The sequence below is a fragment of the Canis lupus genome, chromosome 32 (genome assembly GCF_003254725.2).
Source record: "Canis lupus dingo isolate Sandy chromosome 32, ASM325472v2, whole genome shotgun sequence".
In the NCBI taxonomy this organism is placed as follows: domain Eukaryota; kingdom Metazoa; phylum Chordata; class Mammalia; order Carnivora; family Canidae; genus Canis; species Canis lupus.
Window position 1 is genome coordinate 31635744 of NC_064274.1, and position 18574 is coordinate 31654317.

An 18574-nucleotide genomic window follows, 5' to 3' on the forward strand; every position below is an offset into this window, starting at 1 on the left:
AAAAAAATGTTGCATATGAAAAGATCTTCAACATCTTTAATTATCAGGAAAATGTAAGTTAAAACCATAATGAGATGGTTACACCTGTTAGAATGGTTATTTTCAAAAAGACGAAAAATAACAAGTGTTAGCAAGTATGTAAAGAAAAGGGAACATTTGTGCATGGGTAATGGAGATGTAAACTGGTACAGCCACTGTAAAAAACAGTAAAGACACTTCTCAAAAAATTCAAGTAGAACTTACCACATGATCCATCAATTCCACTTCTGGGTATTTATAAGAAGGAAATGAAAATGCTAACTCAAAAAGTTGTATGTAACCCCATGTTTATGCAGCATTATATACAAGAGCCAAAATATGGAAACAGCCTAAATGCCTATCAATGAATGGATAAAGAAACTGCGCTACACTCTCTCTCTCTCTCTCTCTCTCTCTCTCTCTCTCACACACACACACACACACACACACAGAGGAATATTATTCAGCAACAGAAAAAAATGAAATCTTGCCATTTGCAACAACATGAATGGACCTGGATGGCATTATGCTAAGTGAAATAAATCAGACAGAGAAAGACAAATACTGTATTATCTCTCTGATAAGCAGAATCTGAGACAGAGAGGGAAAAAAAACAAGAATATAGATACAGAGAACAGATTGGTGGCTGCCACAAGTGGGAGTTGGGAGTGGGGGAAATAGGTGAAGGAGGTCAAAAGGTGTAAAAAAAAAATTAAAGATAAAAAAATAAAATTAATTACTCTGGTTGGGTACTGAAATGTAATTATAATAATTTAAAGATTTTGATTAACAAGCTATGCTAAAATATCTTACAGAAAATGTTGGTTCCTCCCACATTCAACTGTGGTCTCTGAAATATGTTGCCTACTAAAAAGAAGCCAGGCTCCTTAAGAAATGGCTGAGTCTAGTCTTGGACTACAAAGTATACAGGATGAGCTTTGTAAACGAGTGAGAAAGCTGTCAGAACCACTAAGTTTGTGTCCAAAAGACTTGATGCTAAAAGATGCTTCCAGTGACCAAAATTAAGACAATACGAACATCCACAAGGATAATAACTGCAATAGAGTGCCTACTTAAATTCACAAACATTGATCGGTTTTTGAGGATACTAGGGAACTAACTCATTTTGAAAACTGCTAAATAAATAAAAATTAAATATTTATCCTTTCATTTAAGAAAATACTCAAGGCAGATATAGGAGAAATAAATTGTGCACTTGAAGTTAAAAACAGCATTTTTTTCTAACCAATGGAGTAACTTCTAATCATGTTCTCAGTATAAAAATAATCAATTGAAAGCAATATAACATTATTTTTTCCAAGGAGTTTAGATTTTGACGCCCTGACTGGTTGATTTTGTAAAGATGAATGATTCTGCTACCTAATTTACAACCTCTTGGAATCTATAGTTCAAATCAATCCTTTAGAGATGGTTAAAGTAAAGAAGTTTTAATAAAATTCTTTCTTTTCAATGGTTAATCCTTAAGACCTGAAAAATCCTTTTGAGCTGATAATGTTTCTTTCTTTCTCTCTCTCTCTCTCTTTTTTTTTTCCCTGCCAATAGAAATGAAGCCAAATAAAATACTGTATTCCACAGTTCCTTTCAAGGATATAAATGAGGCTGAAAGTGTCCTGGCTTTGCCTTCTAAGCTGGCTAAAATCCCTATAGCCATTTGCTTATCTCAGAGGGACTGGATAGCTCTTCTAAATTATATTTTATATGGTATGCCCCATGTTTTAAGAACCCTTTGGGCAACCGTAAAAAGTCTCATTCTTTAAAGTGGTACATTGAAGATACTTGATCATTTCCCCTTTTCTGTGCTTTTCCACACACTCAACATGTATTTCTCCTGCCACTGTTTGTTTGTCCTTTGAGGTGAGGTCAAGACGTCTTAGCCACAGTACAATAGAATCAGGGAAATGAGCTATAAAAGATAACATCATATTGATTAAAAAAAAATTCACTCTTCCCTGTTTTTCCGTACTTATCACTCTATATACACCACTTAAGAGAGAAATTATCTCAATTATTTAAAACCAGATGTCCTAATTTCATATTTCAATTCTTCTATTTAGCAGTTACAAATTAAAATCTCTGGAGCTCAGTTTTCTTGTCTGCTCACAAGGAGGCATCATCATCGGCATCATCACCTTTACCAAACTGCAAAATTGAAAATGAGAAAGTAAATATAAATTTGCTTGTACAATAAATACGTAGTATGAGCTGTCAACAGAATCATCATAAAAGCTCATTTGATGAATAAAAAAGGACTGTCTTTCACATATTCCACAATATTTATGTGCCATATACTTATGCACCATATGTATTTTACCACAGTGGATTGTCACCAGAACAATGATGTATGAGTTGGAATCCTCAATTTATTAATCAGGAAACTGAGGCAGAGAAGCTAAGTAACTTGAAAGACATAATAAGGAATAAATAGCCCAGGGTTAAATGTGAATCTCAATCTACCTCACGCCACAATCAAACTCTTAACTATTCTGCATTTCCATACCACCAGAGGAGGGGAAATGAGAGAGAGAGACAGACAGACAGACAGAGACAGACAGACAGAGAGAGCAAAAAGTAAATTAAAAACGGCGATGACATTTTTTAAAACTGTAAGTAACGGACATGCTGAGACAAGGGGTACATCAGTACCTGAAAAAAATACATAAATCAGGCTGCTTTCATAGAGTATTGCTTAATTTTTCTAAGCAAATACTTTTTGTATAAATGTAATAAACTGAACTATATCTATCATATGTGATTCCTTAATAATATCTTTTACTCGATTAAAGTAAAGATACTATTTTCTTGCCTGCTCTGCAGGGATTATTTCAAGTGCCTTAAAATCCCCATATCCCTGAAAGCCTTTTTGATAGAGACACAGTTAATCCTCTTACAGTCAACCTAACCTGAACTTAGAAAAAACGATTTTTAGAGTTTCTCCAAAAATACCACAGGAAGCTTATAATCCCCCATCATCATCATCAAAGCACAGAGCTTTTGGCAGCAGGTGCATGCAGTGGAAGGGGCAGGCTTGCTCTTCCAGCTCTCTGCTTCCCCTTCGGCTCTGCTCTTCGATTGCCATTTCTCCTGTCTTCTTCACTTGGACCCTGGCCCCCAAAACAACCCTTGAGCTTTGTGAAGGTCCTTTCATATTTGGACTTTTAGCTCAACTTCTCTATTTCAGCTCCTTGCAAAACAGAAACTGTGAATGGGGCAGAGTCATCTAAATATCACTTCACTGCTAAACACATCCATTTCAAGTGTACTCTGACAAAGCAGAGAATTGAGACATCATCCTGTGAGTTAATAATCCTAAGGCCTGTTTGACATACCTGAAACATAAGTTAATGTTTCTTGTGCTAGTTCCTTTTTTTGCTTGTCCAGGACATCAGAGCACTGCCCTGTAAGAGGGAACGAGAGGAAAACATTGCTTTCTTTGGAGTGGTAGTTTGATGCCAGGGATATGAACCTAAAGTACTTTATCCAAATCCTCAAAACAGGCCAGCTTGTGCTCGGTGTTGTTATGAAACCCTCCCAGCCTACATTTCTCTGGCATGATAGGCTCATCCCCAGGTGGCTGTTGGGGAGCATTCACCTGAAACTGACTGAGCCCATAGTGTAAATGGATTCGCTTCATCTGAGGATTAGTAAAAACAAGTCCATTTTTCCAGATCCAGCTGAAATCCCATCTATGAAGCCTTCTTTAATCACTAAAATCCACAGCAATCCCAGGGAACTTATTGTCTGTATAATTCATAAAGAACCCAGAAATGTTTTTAGAATTGGTATTTAACACTTTCTCGGTTATAGAGTAGGTTCGTCTTGTTCGGGTTTAGTAAAGAACTGAATAAAGTAAAACACTTTAATATCTATTAGTGGTATCATGAGTCAGTAAAAATCAATGTCTATTAAAATGTGCCTGGTCATCAAGACAAGGTAGTCTTTATCTTAAAAACACAGAAAAGAAGGAGATGCAGTTTAGAATTATTTCTATTTTAAAATTAGAGTTCTTGGCAAATCATAGGTAATTGACACTCTCTGAGGATGACAGAGATGCTGTAGCAAATAATAATAGCAGGGAACATACAGCAGGTGTTTTGCCCTTGCCAGGCACTGGGCTAAGTGTTTCACTCAGCCCTTCCCAAAACACAACAATAACTACCCTAGTCTAATTTACATATTATGGATGGGAACCTGAGGCACTAGTAAATTTCTAAAAATTTCAAGTAAGTGGTGGAGTCAGAATTTGGAACCCAGGTAGTTGGACTATAGACCAACTACCTTGAATAACTCCAACTAAAATGAATAACTTTGGCTTCATAGCAATCATATCATGTATCTGCTTCACTTGGACAATAGAAATATGGAATTTCATAAGAAATGCAGCAATCTATCCTACTGGCAGATTAGTATATTCCAAAGCAACCCTACATTGAAAACAATGCCTTATAAAGACACATAAAAATATGAAGATAAAATGTGTATTTGAGGGTTTCAGATTAGTAGTAACATGTCATTTTTCCCCAAAGAAATATAATAATGAAGACACAAAAACAGTTTCTAGTGAATTATATTATTACAACTCAAAATTAATGACTGTATTAATGGAAGTTGAGAAAACAAGCCTGAACACCATTGATTACATTCTCTGAGACCTATAAGTCCCAAGGACTGAAAGGGTGAATAGAAGGAGCAGTTATGGGAACCTGGAGACAGAGATGGGTCTGGCAAAGTCTACTGGAAAAAGGCAAGCAGTCAGTCCACAATGACCCAATGGGGAGGAAGTAAAGAGAATAAATAACCTCACTCACTCTCCTCTTGCTATCTGGTCTAATCCAACCAAAAGTCAGAGGCAAGGGAACCCATTAATACTATCCATTCTGGGTCAGCCAAGTAGGTGAAGAACGGTGAAAGTGCACCTGCAAAGTCAGCAGAAGAAAGGTAGCCAGCAGAAGCATCATCATCTATGCTCATCTTCCCTTTTTCTAGAGCCTCCTTCTTCTGAGAGTTAAAAATATGTAGTTATGTTTGTGCCATTCTAGAATATTCTCCTCCATATTAAAAATCTAAAGCAAAGCCATTAAACCACATAAGAAAAGCCTTTTGCCTTCAGAAACAATTTTATCTTTCTTCTTTTACCATTATTTTTTCATACTTTTATTGAGTGATTTCTGTCTGTCAGGTATGGTGCTAAGCATCACAGATGACAAGATTAAGTAGTAATACATGGTCTTTGGAGAAAATAGCTAAATAGTGAAATTACTCTGGTGACTTGATAAATGACCTCAGTAGTGTTGGAGGCCCAGTGCCAGACTTAATGCATGACTGAAAAATACTTTTCTCCTTATCTTTGTTAGTTTTGAATCTTATAAACAATGAACACAACCCTTAGTGGTGTTTGTGGTAAGCAATAATGTGTACTTGTATGTAGCCATATTATTAAAACTTGGTGTTTGGGATTCTGAAGCCCTAGCCTGTGATATTCTCACTGCTTTACACTTTTCTTTATCAAGATGATCTTGCAGCAAGGTTTCACTGTCCTTCCCTCCAATTTGTATTTCTAGAGCTCCCAATAGGGTTTCCTGATCTTTGTAAAATTTTTGATTGAATGCAGGATAGGAAATGTAGAATGGTTATATAATAGGACCTTGGTTGTTTTAATAAAAAAATGATGATTCGTCTTGGGATTTGAGCTTCTGAGATGTACTGGCTTAATGCATCTCTGTTTTTCTGGATCAGAAATAAATGTACAAACTTACAAAAGAATGGGTTTAATGAAGCGCAGTAAACAAATCCTCACCCACCTGCCTCAGGGGAGAAGGAATACAGAGAGGCTGGGTCTCTTTAGGTTGTCTGAGATCATTTTAGGCATTATTAAGGGTTTTTAGAAAAGAATCTCCTATTCATGGGGCCAGTGATATTTTATAATTCAGCGGTGCCCTATATGTAATGAAGCTAAATCAAGCCAAGGTCAGAGTCGCTGGGTAAAATGACTGGAAGGCACTCAGAAGAAATACAGAAAGGATTTTTCTCTCCCCCCCGATTGAAATAGAAAGAGCAGTTATCTTGAATCAGACAAATCTGTGTTCTAATCCAAGCTCTTCTACTTGGGTAGAAGAGAGCAAATTTGTTAACTTCTTTCAGATTCAGATCCCTTCTTTGTGAAGGAGAGATAGGTTCTAATGAGACTTAAGTGAAATTAGGTTTGTGAAGAATGCATTGTGCTTTATGCAAGGCAGCTTCTCTATATTGCTATGTTTGCTGTTTATACTATCGTGTCCTAAAGAAAAAAAGAGGCTGCATTTGCCATAAAGGCATCTACAATAAGATCAGTGCAACACAGCCCACTGTGCTGAGAGGGAGCGAAGCAAACGGTACATGTAATTTTCGTACAATTCATAAGAAGTCAGGTCATGACTTATTTTCATTCCTCTCGGGTATAAAATGTAAATGCTCATCAGAATAGAGCCTGAGAAATAATAAATGATCAGTGGCCTACTGAGCTCTGAGGGGTAACCTAGAATCTCATTGCAGCAGCTTCGCATTTACAGTTGGAGAAGCGAGGCAAAGGGAGTCAGACCCTCCTCCCCACTATTACAGTGTTCCAGCCCTATCTCATCCTACAAACATACATGATCACACACTCACTTCACATGGGGCCAGAGTGCTCTCTCCGGAGTAGGCTCCAGACTTTTCAGTTTTATTCCTAGTCAGTAAACAACATATGGGAGGGCACTACTAATACATTTGTTTATTTTTATGGTATACTCATTGAAAATGGAGCCTTCATATATTGTCGGTGAGAATGCAAAATGATTTCACTACTATGGAAAAGAATTGGACCATTCCACAAAAAGTTCAACATAGAGTTACCATGTTATCCCACAATTCTACTCCTAGATATATGCCACCAAAGAATTAAAAACAGAGCAGTGCTATTCATGATAGCCAAATGGTGGAATCTGCCCAAATATCTGTCATGGATGAATGGATAAATAAATTGTAATAATACATGCAGTGGTATATTATTCATCTATAAAAAGGAAGAGGATACTGACACATGCTGCAAACCTCTAAAACATTATATGAAATAAAGGAGCCAGACACAAAGTTCACATATTACATGACTTTATTTATTTGTTTGTTTATATTCATGAGAGATACAGGGAGAGAGAGAGGCAGAGACATAGGCAGAGGGAGAAGCAGGCTCCCTGTGGGGAACCCGATGTGGGGTCCCAGGACTTCGGGATCACCACCTGAGTCAAAGGCAGATGCTCAACCACCGGGCCACCCAGGCGTCCCTGTGATTTCATTTATATGTAATATCCAGAATAAATAAATTTATAGAGACAGAATGCAGGTTGTCAAGGGCTAGAGTGAGGAAGGAATGATGAGAAACTATTTAATGGGTAAGGAGCTTTACTTTGCAGTGACAGAAATGCTTTGGACTAGATAGAGGTGGTGTTTGCACAATATTGAAAATGTATTTAATGTCACTGTACTCATTTAAACTAAACAAACACAATATGCATGTTTAAATATAAACAAAACAGCAATTAAAATAATAATCTGTAACTGAAAGAAACAGTATTTTATATAATTATCAACATTACTCAAGGTTTTTGCTTTCACTAAAATCTTAATTAAAGACAATATTTTTAAGTAGAAACATCATTCAATGTTTCTTTACAATTAACAGATATTTTATTTTAATGCAAGTCATTGCTAAAAGGGATACCTCACATGGGACGCGTGGGTGGCCTTGGGCTCAGGTCGTGATCCTGGGGTCCTGGGATTCAGTTCCACATCAGGCTCCCCATAGAGAGCCTGTTTCTCCCTCTGTCTATGTCTCTAGCGCTCTCTGTGTGTCCCTCGTGAATAAATAAATAAAATCTTAAAAAAAAAAGGGGGATACCTCACAGAGGTAAATAGACCTAAATGGAGGGCCATGCACCAACATACATTGTCTGCCTTTACCAAATTGTGAAGCTATTTCTATAATCCCTTAATATAATGTCTGGCACAACAAAATATGTAATATTATACATCATATAATAGACAATAATCTATTATTACTGTATCATTAGATCTTGTATAGCATTGTTCTATAATATACATAATGTTATATATAATTATATATCAGTTAAAATAATATTTAAATGTTGCCAGGAAATTTATGTTGCTCCAGTTATTCTTATAACTATATGAAAAAGGTTGCTTTTTAAATATTTTCTAATGCATCATTCAAAACCTATTGAAACTCTTCATTTGGGAGACTTTTAAGAAGTTTGAAATTTCTACTTCCAAACTTAAGAAATTAAAACATGTATAATTCTGAAGGTTTTTATAGGTGATAAGCACATTTTTGACAATAAAATTACAAAGGGCTTAAAATTTTCCAAAATCAAATTTTCAAAACATTTTCTCCAAAATCACAAGTTTATTTTAAACATACTTAATCTCTTAAGCACTGTTTAAACCGTTCATTTCATCTTGTACATTATTTTGATACATGATATCATCATCTACTTGGTATCACAAAAAATATCAGGAACACTGGAACACTTTTACTTCAATTTTAAAACGGAATGTGTGTAACTCATCTTTGACAATTCATGAGATAAGCAATGAATTTCCGTGTGGTAAAAAGATTTTCGTGGTCATTCCACAATATTAAAGATACTGGCATTTAAAAGTCTTGCTTTTGTCATAACAAAATCTGTGGCACCTTGTAACACTACAGTACCTCACAACAAGCCAAAAGTGAACAAACACGCCAGCATGTTACTGACAAAACACCCGCCCTTCCTTAACACTTCTGGAAGCATATCTGGAGATCAAATGCAGGGGAGCAGGAATGTCAGAAAACATACTATTATCAATTTTCATTCTTTTCCCATTTAGAGAAAATCACATAAGTGGAATTTATAATCTTGCCTGTCCCTACACCAGTGGATCATAGTTCACACTCGCAGGGGAGGCACACCCACTTCAGAGACCACCATTCCACTGGGCTACTCAAGTGAGGAAGAATATGAGCAATTACCTATCACACAGTTGTAAGAGGAAACTGGCTCAACCAAGCAACTGATTTTGATATAAATAATTATATTCTCAATAAAATGTGTACCCTATAGCTGTTGACCAGAAGAAAAAATACTTGACAAAAATATTGTTTCAATTAAGTGGTTTTGGAAATCGTTTTTATGTTAAACAATTTTCCTTTCATTTGTAATAGAAATGTTTCTTATTTTAAAGAATACAGTGATGACAGGTATCATGAAATAAGATTTTCTTTTGCAGGCAAATAGCTTACAAAACCAAATAATAAAAGACAAAACCATTCAGTTTTCCAAGAATCTTTACAGAATATTTTTTTCTAAAAGTGCATTATTATCTGATATTTTGTGATTTCTGAAATTGTATTCAAAGAGAGTAAGATGTTAATAATGAAATAAAACTCATGTGCGGTTACAGATATTGTGTTCTATGAAAAAAAAAATCTAACATTTTAAAAAACTCAACCAAAAAAAAAACCCCTCAACCTGCAATAGTCTTTTCCCTGCACTGGCTCATGTATGTGTAAGTTGCCCACCAATCATCTAAGAACTCTTCGGTGGGACAACCAGTGAGGAGAGAACCCAGACCTCTGTGGGACTTTACGTCACTAAGAATGTCATAGATCTTGCCAATTAGATGCCCAACATCTGGTCAAGAATTTATTACAAGGCGCTGCCCCTTCATAATTCTATCTTTTCCCCTTAATTAACTTACATATTCTGTTATGTGGAATGAGGGTGAGGTCTGAAATTGTATATTTTATTCCTCAAATAAGTACTAACTTCTAAAATATTCCTGCCATCGAATTTTTTAAACATTTAAAACATTTTCTCCAGAGTCTCCACTTGACTCTATACCTAGCCTCAAATAAGAATCCTGTCTTATCTTTAAAATCTAGTCTTTCTCCCTTGTTCATTTTTACCTGCAATATCTCCAGTAGATAAAATATTGCCAATAATGTATGCCCATATATGATGATATATTCAAATTCTATAGATTTCAGTGTTGCTAGTTTGTGATATTTCCCAAAAGGAAATAATAATTAAATCTCATCAAATTGACAATGACCACAGGAAATCTTTTGTCACCAGAAGTATGAAGTTAGTCCTAAGTAGATACAAATATTAACTAAATTATTTAATGATATGTCTTTGCTTACTTTTTCCCCAAGTTTCTCCCTGACTGATGACCCTACATATTAATCTCACTACCCCCCTGCTGTCACTTAAAATAAAGTGCTTTCTCTGGTTAGTAACGTTTTAGTCCTTCACCTAAGAACTAATGGAGTAGTAAATTTATAAATATCTCCTGTATGAGAAAATGAATGGTTTTAATGCACTGTATGTAGCTTAGTTGATTTAGACACAATCATATCTGACAGTGTTAGTGACATAATAACTGTGAAATCACACAATCCCATGCCCCAAAAGCAAATGGCTCTTCATGTCCTCTGATCCTGATGGTTTCTTAGTCACATATCTTATCATGGAATGTGTGAAGACATAGAAGCAAAAAATAGCATGATCACGTGGAAGCCTAGAATTTCAAGATTCCCCCCTCACCACCTCCCTATATTTGAAAAAGTCGTTCTTCATTTCACTTATCTCTACTTTAGTATTCTCCATAGCACTTATCACCACCTGGCATGATTGTTATTTATTATTTATATTCATTAATATTTATTTATTCATATAAACTTCAAGAGGGTGGAGACTATTGTTTGCTATTCTACCTCCAATGCCTAAAATAATTCCTGCATATAGACAATACTCAATTAATAATCATTGTATGAATTTATTAACATTTTAATACTGGAAATTAATTATTTTTCTTCCCTCTATTTAAAGTCTAGGGAAGTTTTTGATATTAATGACTTTTTTCTTCCTCTAGCAGTATTTCTATTTCCCTTTCATTTTATTGAAAGTCAACTCACGCAAAATATTTGATGAATTGCTACATTTGTACTTCTTTCACATAAGTTGGTTCTATATTATTTGTAACCATAATATAATTTAGAATGCTTTTAGAGAGGAGACTAATAACTACCTCAAGTTTCCTCCTTACAATTTCATACATATGGCACTTATCAATAACACCTTTACTGAGACATATAAAGTACTACACTTTAGTGTCCAGCTCAATCTCATAAAAATGATTTTCATTCATCCTGTCTCTTAGATTCCTAGAGATTTAGCTTACTAGAGATAGTGCTAGCAAATTATACTTTTACTCTTTAAAGCTTGTTTCTGATACAAAAATAAACAAATAAATAAAGATTTCATTTTTTAATATGCTTTATCTTTTCCAGATGGTTTGTATAAGTGATAGACCTGGTATTTGAAGAGTCTTAGTATGTATAGAATCATAGACCCTGACTTTTCTACATGATAGCCTCTCCTTCAAGGTAAGAGAATAAACTGGTAAGCAGTTTTGGCTTTGAAATCATATTATCAAATTTTGAATTTTGACTTCTCTTCAATCACTGGCAACCTTAGGGAAGTTATTTATTTCTCCAATAGTCAGTTTCCTCGTTTATAAAATTGCAAAATGGTTGTACCAATCACATGAAAATAGTCAAAAGTATATGAAATAATCCCTGTGAAGTACTAAACAAGTATTGACTTGGCCAAAATAATTGCTCAAAACATGTTAGATGTTGTTTGCATCATCTCTCCAAATGTATAGGAGTTTTTTTTTAACCCCTAATGTATTTTTTGAATGTGGTTCTCAATATATTTTCATCTCTATTTACTACTGAAGTTCTTTGTGTTTTTCTGTTTTTCCCGTATAATCCTCACATAAGAAATGTTCATCTTTATCTTCTCTGAAGTGCCTAGAATTGTGTCTTAAACATGGCAAGAGTTTAATATATTTTAATTGAGTTAAACTAAAACAATACATGCTAAATCATATCTACATTAGAGTCTCTCAAAATGGTAAGTAATTTCACTTGTCTCTTACAAATAAATAAAATTACATTTAAAGCTTTTTAAATGTAGTTTTCATAAACATGACTGATAAGAGAATTCAACAATTATGGATTGCTCTTATATTTATCACTTCAAAAGTAGATCTAATGGGTTTATAGTTTTCAAATGTGTTGCATTTGAGCTCCATGGAAGAGTGACCTATAATCAGAGATTCTGTGCTCACTCATGGAAATGCAAATTTAATATACAGTATTTCAGAACACAAAAATTTCCCAATGGATTGGAACAGTAGAACTGATACCTTATTGAATCTTACAACTTCTTACTATTTTCTATTGTTCAAGTTCTAATTTCTGCATTGGTCTAACAGATAATAACCATTTGTATTTCACAGGAAAAACTGGGGCTCAAAGACAATAAAGAATATATTTAGGATTACTCAAAAAAGCAGCAGAAAGGGGTGCCTGGCTGGTTCAGTCAGTTGAGCATCTAACTCTTGGTTTCAGCTCAGGTCACTATCTCGAGATTGTGAGATCAAGCAACTCCATGCTCAGGGAGGAGTCTGCGTCAGATTCTCTCTCCTCCTCCATCCTCTGCCCTCTCCACTCTCTCTCTCAAATAAATAAATAAATAAATAAATAAATAAATAAATAAATAAATTTTTTTAAAGGCAGGGAAAATATTGGGTTTTAGTCCACCACTTTGGAGTATCTCCTGAAAATTTTAATAACTGACCTAACAGCAAATAATGTAACTAATTGGATCTTTAAATATGTATTTATTATAATATGTGATTATTATAATCCTTTTGATACAGATTTTTTCCTAAAATTTCCTACCCAGTAGAGAAAAGGACATCACAGCTAGTACAAAAATTTTAAGTATCATCATGACTTATAATAATAATGATGTCACTGGCATAGCTGACTGGATAGAAGACACTTTTATAATATTTAAAATATAAATATTTTCCTAGTTGCAATTGCAAACTCAACACATAAGCATGATATATTTATGACTGATTGAAAATACCAACCTCTGCCTGTCACCTGAAAGTCTTATTCTGCTAATAGCAGAGCATCTGATAAACCCCTGCCTGATATTGCCTTGTTTTGATTTGTTGATAATTTCATTTTGGCAAAGCTAAGGAGACAAGAGGGGAGGTATGGTATATTGAACTTAATTTACTAAATCCTACTACCAAAGGTGATATTTACACTATTTCATAAGCAGCATGAACAGGCACCAACCAATCAGGTCCTAGTGATCCTCCATGCTCCTGCAGTTTCTCTGTGAGCTGGATTGTGGGTGCTCTGGATCTGAAGAGAGGTTTAAGCATCCAGTAAACTGGAGGGACACTTGGGTGTCTCAGGGAAGTGGCATTTATCAACATTATACCCATATTATTATATCTGTGCTGCCTATCAGCTGCATTGATAATTCTCTCCCTCTTATCCCTTGAAGCTCTTGAATCCATCCACTACTCTACAAACTATGAGCATATCTTTGCTTCTGAGCCTCATTGTTACCTAATCTAAACCAGAAGTGTCACCATTTCTATCCCCTCAAAAAGCATACCAACTCTTTCCTGGGTTCTAGAATCCCTATTTTCTAATCTATCTTGGCTTCTGCTGGCAGATTAAACTTTTGACTGTGATACTCTCCAGATCAAAATCTTCAATGTTTCTCCATTAGCAACACAAAATCCCAAAAATTCTTAGCCTAAGCACTAAGACACAACTTCCACCCAATTCTAACATAGCTTTGCAAACTGTTTTCTTCTTTTATTTTTTAATATTTATACTACGTCTTTTTTTTTATTGGAGTTCAATTTGCCAACATATAGCAAAACACCCAGTGCTCATCCCATCAAGTGCCCCCCTCAGTGCCCGTCACCCAGTCACCCCCACCCCCTGCCCACCTCCCTTTCTACCACCCCTTGTTCATTTCCCAGAGTTAGGAGTCTCTCATGTTCTGTCTCCCTTTGTGGTATTTCCCACTCATGTTTTCTCCTTTCGCCTTTATTCCCTTTCACTATTTTTATATCCCCCAAATGAATGAGACCATATAATGTTTGTCTTTCTCCAAATGACTTACTTCACTCAGCATAATACCCTTCAGTTCCACCCACGTTGAAGCAAATGGTGGGTATTTGTCGTTTCTAATGGCTGAGGAATATTCCATTGTATACATTTACCCCAAAGATACAGATGCAGTGAAATGCCAGGACACCTGCACCCCGATGTTTCTAGCAGCAATGTCCACAATAGCCAAACTGTGGAAGGAGCCTCAGTGTCCATCGAAAGATGAATGGATAAAGAAGATATGGTATATGCAAACTGTTTTCTTCTTTTCAGTCACTCTACAATCCAGTCAAAATGACAACTTGTTTTTCTCTAGAGGACACATCCTCGTGCTCCTATTATTTTCTTTTGCTGCTACTTTGAGCTGGAATGCAGTTTCTTTCTTCTTTGTTCATCCTCTTCAAAGCTCACCTCAAACTGGATCTTCATCACAGTTTTCAATGATCTCTATTTTCATTATAAGTCTTACAATACTTTATATATGATGCTGATGAAAGGAACCATCATGTTTCACAATTTATCAGATTTATTTTTGCATATATCTAATCTCCCTTTGTTAACTATAAGGTTTTGAGGGGGGTTTTAAAAATATGACACATAGTTGATTCACTTTTGTATCTTCTTAGCTCTTAGCACATACCATACCCACAGCAGCCACCCATAGATACTTGGTGTTTGAAGAAATAAGTATAAAAAAGAACAAGAAAATAAAGTAGAATTGGAAAGAATGTTTGCAAAGAGGCATTCTCATATCAGAACTCAACTAACTTAAAAAATAAATAGCTATAGTAAATAATGTGCTCTGGTCCCTAACATGACATATTCTTACATTAACTGAAAGGCAGATAAAACTAGAAATTCTAGAACAGCAAATAGCCTGGATGTAAGTCCATAAAAATTATATATGGTATAAAAGTAAACTTAACACTAGAGACAGCTAAAAAAAAACTGATCTACATTCACAGGAGTTATTGTGAACAGAAGTTAGAAGGGGATCGCCCTGACTGGAAACTCTTGAATATCAAAGCAGAACAGCTGGAACACAAACAGAACCAAGTCTTCTGAAAAATGTCAAGGACAATAAATAACTGGAATGGAGAGTAGGGAGTTCTATGTTTGTTTGTCATTAGGTTTTTTTTGGTTTTTTTTTTTTTTTTTTGGTTAATTGATTAGGTGTAATTTGCTATATTTCAACTAACAAAAGAAAAAATATATAGGGAGGAAGATAGGCCTACTGCGTAGGGAAGGTAGTGAGATAGATGATAGATAGATAGATGATAGATAGTAGATAGATAGATATCAAGTTGCCAAGATACATAAAAAAATGTTTACATTAAAATAGAATAAATACCCAATGAAATCATGAGGAAACATCAGATAAACCTACACTGAAAGGTGTTCTACAAGATATTGACCAGTACTGCTCAGGTATGTTAGGATCATGAAAAATAAGGAAAGAATGAGAAACTATCTCAGAGACAGGGGAAATTATACAGAAAGCTAAGACATTTGGCCTCCTCCATGCCATGATTAGGTGAAAGCGAATAAACAAAAACACAACAACCTCTAGTGGACTTTTCTTATTAACCATCTCTCTGGGGTGCTTTTTTAAAAGATTTTATTTATTTATTCAGAGAGACACAGAGAGGGACAGAGAGAGGCAGAGACACAGGCAGAGGGAGAAGCAGGCTCCATGCAGGAAGCCCAACGTGAGACTCAATTCCAGGTCTCCAGGATCATGCCCTGGGCTGAAGGTGGCGGCGCTAAACCGCTGAGCCACCTGGGCTGCCCTGGGGTGCTATCCTTCAAGTGAATTTAATGTCTCTGGAAATGAGAGTGATCACATCTTCAGAGGTTCATGGGCATCTCTGTGTTCTAGGTCTTAGCTCCTTTTGCCTTTACCACTATGAGTTTCCATCACCACATTCAAATACTAATGAAATTAAAATTTTCCTGTATTTGACCATTTATTCACTTATTTAACAAGTTTTTTTAAGTGTTTACTATGTGCCAATATATCAGCACTTTTCTAAAAGCTAAAGATTCCTTATGTTCATGCCGTTTATACGCAGTGCTTATTGAATACCTCCTTTGTGCCAAGGAGTATAATATACTTTATTAGATTATGTAGCCATACAATTAAAGCTTAAGACTATTAATTAATGCATTGATATGAACTTGGAGGGAAGATTTTACATAAGATCCCAAAAGATCGAAACATTTGGACCAATACTAATGAGATTGATTTTAAAGTCCTAGACATGGATTTTTTTTTTTAAATTAACAACTCAAATGAAGAGTTATTTAAACAGCAGCAGACCTTAATATATGGGGTTTTTTTAAGCCTTATGGCTTCCTTGACAATTCTCTACTTGATTATATATGAGTCAACTAAGAAATGAATACCCAAAAAAGGTAATGTACATTTCAGAGTTCATTAGATACAGTTTTTACTGCAAGAGTAACAAACTACTTTATTCTCTATATACTACATATTGACTCAGAATATTGTATTTTAAATGGGTTATTAACAAAAACAATGCATGATCTTAAAGAAATAATTTGTCCAAATACCATTTCATTTGAGAAATGGTTGAAGAAAATAGGAATTTTCCACAAGTAGAAGACATGCCTAAGAGAAATTGGGATAGGTTTTGAAGAATTGCCCTATCAAAGAAGAACTATACCTTTTTTTGGACAGTGCCATGACACCAATCTAGAACAATCAAGCCAAAGTCATAACCACTGAAGTCAAATCAAAACTACTTAGAACTAGGTAATAATAAAGCTATTTAGAAAATCAAAGAGCTTCCTCAAGTGAAGATCACAGTGTAATGATGAAAAATGTCAAGGATGTCATGATGAAAATGTAGTGGGTCAGATCATGAGATCTTTCAATTTCTCCCAACTTCAGAAATCTCCAGTTCTGAGAAGATATAGATGTGGTTATTTACGATGCAAATATAAGCATATGAGTTTGCCTTATGTGGATGTTAATGTGCTGTGAGTTTTCATCTCTTGCTTCTTCTCATATTTGCCCCAAATCAATTCCCAAATATCAATTTGATTAGACTACCTCATTGTTGCCCTTGGCAATAATTTGAGGCAAAATCACTTTACTATAATCCTACACCCACTCCAAGGACCAACAGCATATGACATCCAACTATATTTAAGAAAACAAATGCTATTAAATCTTGGTTTGTTTCAGTGATTTGGGGACCCCTGGCCTACCTCCTGTAAGTCTTGATGTGGGAATTTGACAGTAATGATTTGTAAATCTTCTGAAGAAAGGTGAAAATCAGAGAAGCAAGAATTCCTAAAGTTCTGATGGTTCACAGATTAGTAGCCTGCCATTAAGAAAGTGTGAGGCATTGGGTGAGTGAGCTGGAGCCATAAACATTATCAGGTAAAAGTGAGGTTTCCTGGGGCTGCAGAAAGAAATGAGCTTGTTACTACTTCTGGTATTAATCATAATAAGTGTTTTATCTAAGCCTGTCATGTTTAGTTTCTCCATGCAATTTACCTCTCAGGCACACTGTTCACAGTATCAGTTGCTCTTATCTTTTAACTTATAGTCTTCAAGTACCTAAATGTATTTCCCCCAAAGTTCCCACAGTTAAAATGACAAAAGTCAACAAAAGTGCTATTTTAGGACAATGTTGCTCTGGCATTATAAAAGACAGTTGCTTATGCCTGGCTACTCCTATCATCTGTTGAAAACTATAACAGGCAGCACTGATTCTTTGCCTAATTGTAGTTTTACTGTGGGATTTGCAAGAGTTTAAACAGGGATCCCAAGTGCTTTAAAAATTTTATTTATTTTTTAAAAATTTTACCAAAGAAATAAAATTGAGATGGGCTTATCCAATATCATCCTCATTTTTTATGAACCAACACTGGTTACCTGATACACCAAGTCCACAAGCAGCTTTCAAGGGATCATATTATGAAGCTCAACTAAGGATCATAGAACACTGCGGGGAGCAATCCAACCAACCAAATAATCAGACCAACAAAGAATTCAAACCACCAGCAATGCAAAGACAGACTTTTTGCTAAAAATGTTGAGGGGAAAACCTAGTAGAACTTATAAACCCAGTCCACAGTTCGCACTAAAGAAAGATGTCAACCTCAGAGAAAGATATGACTTGAAGATTAGACAGCTAATAATATTCCACTCTGCGCGACCCTATTTCATTGTAGTCCTCTTATGATCTGCTAATAATCCTTTATAATTAAGCTTCCAGCATAATATTAAAATGTAATCCACATGAACACCAATCGCAATGTATTTCAAAGGCTGAAGTGGTTACGGCTTCCAGCCATGCATGACAATTACTATGCAGCTTTAATTTCATAATTTTTAAATGGTTTGCCCCAAGATTTAAAAAAAATTATGATTCATTTCTATCCATAAGTGCAGTGAAATAGCTCTCATTTAAACTCAAGCTGTTAAAAGGATGT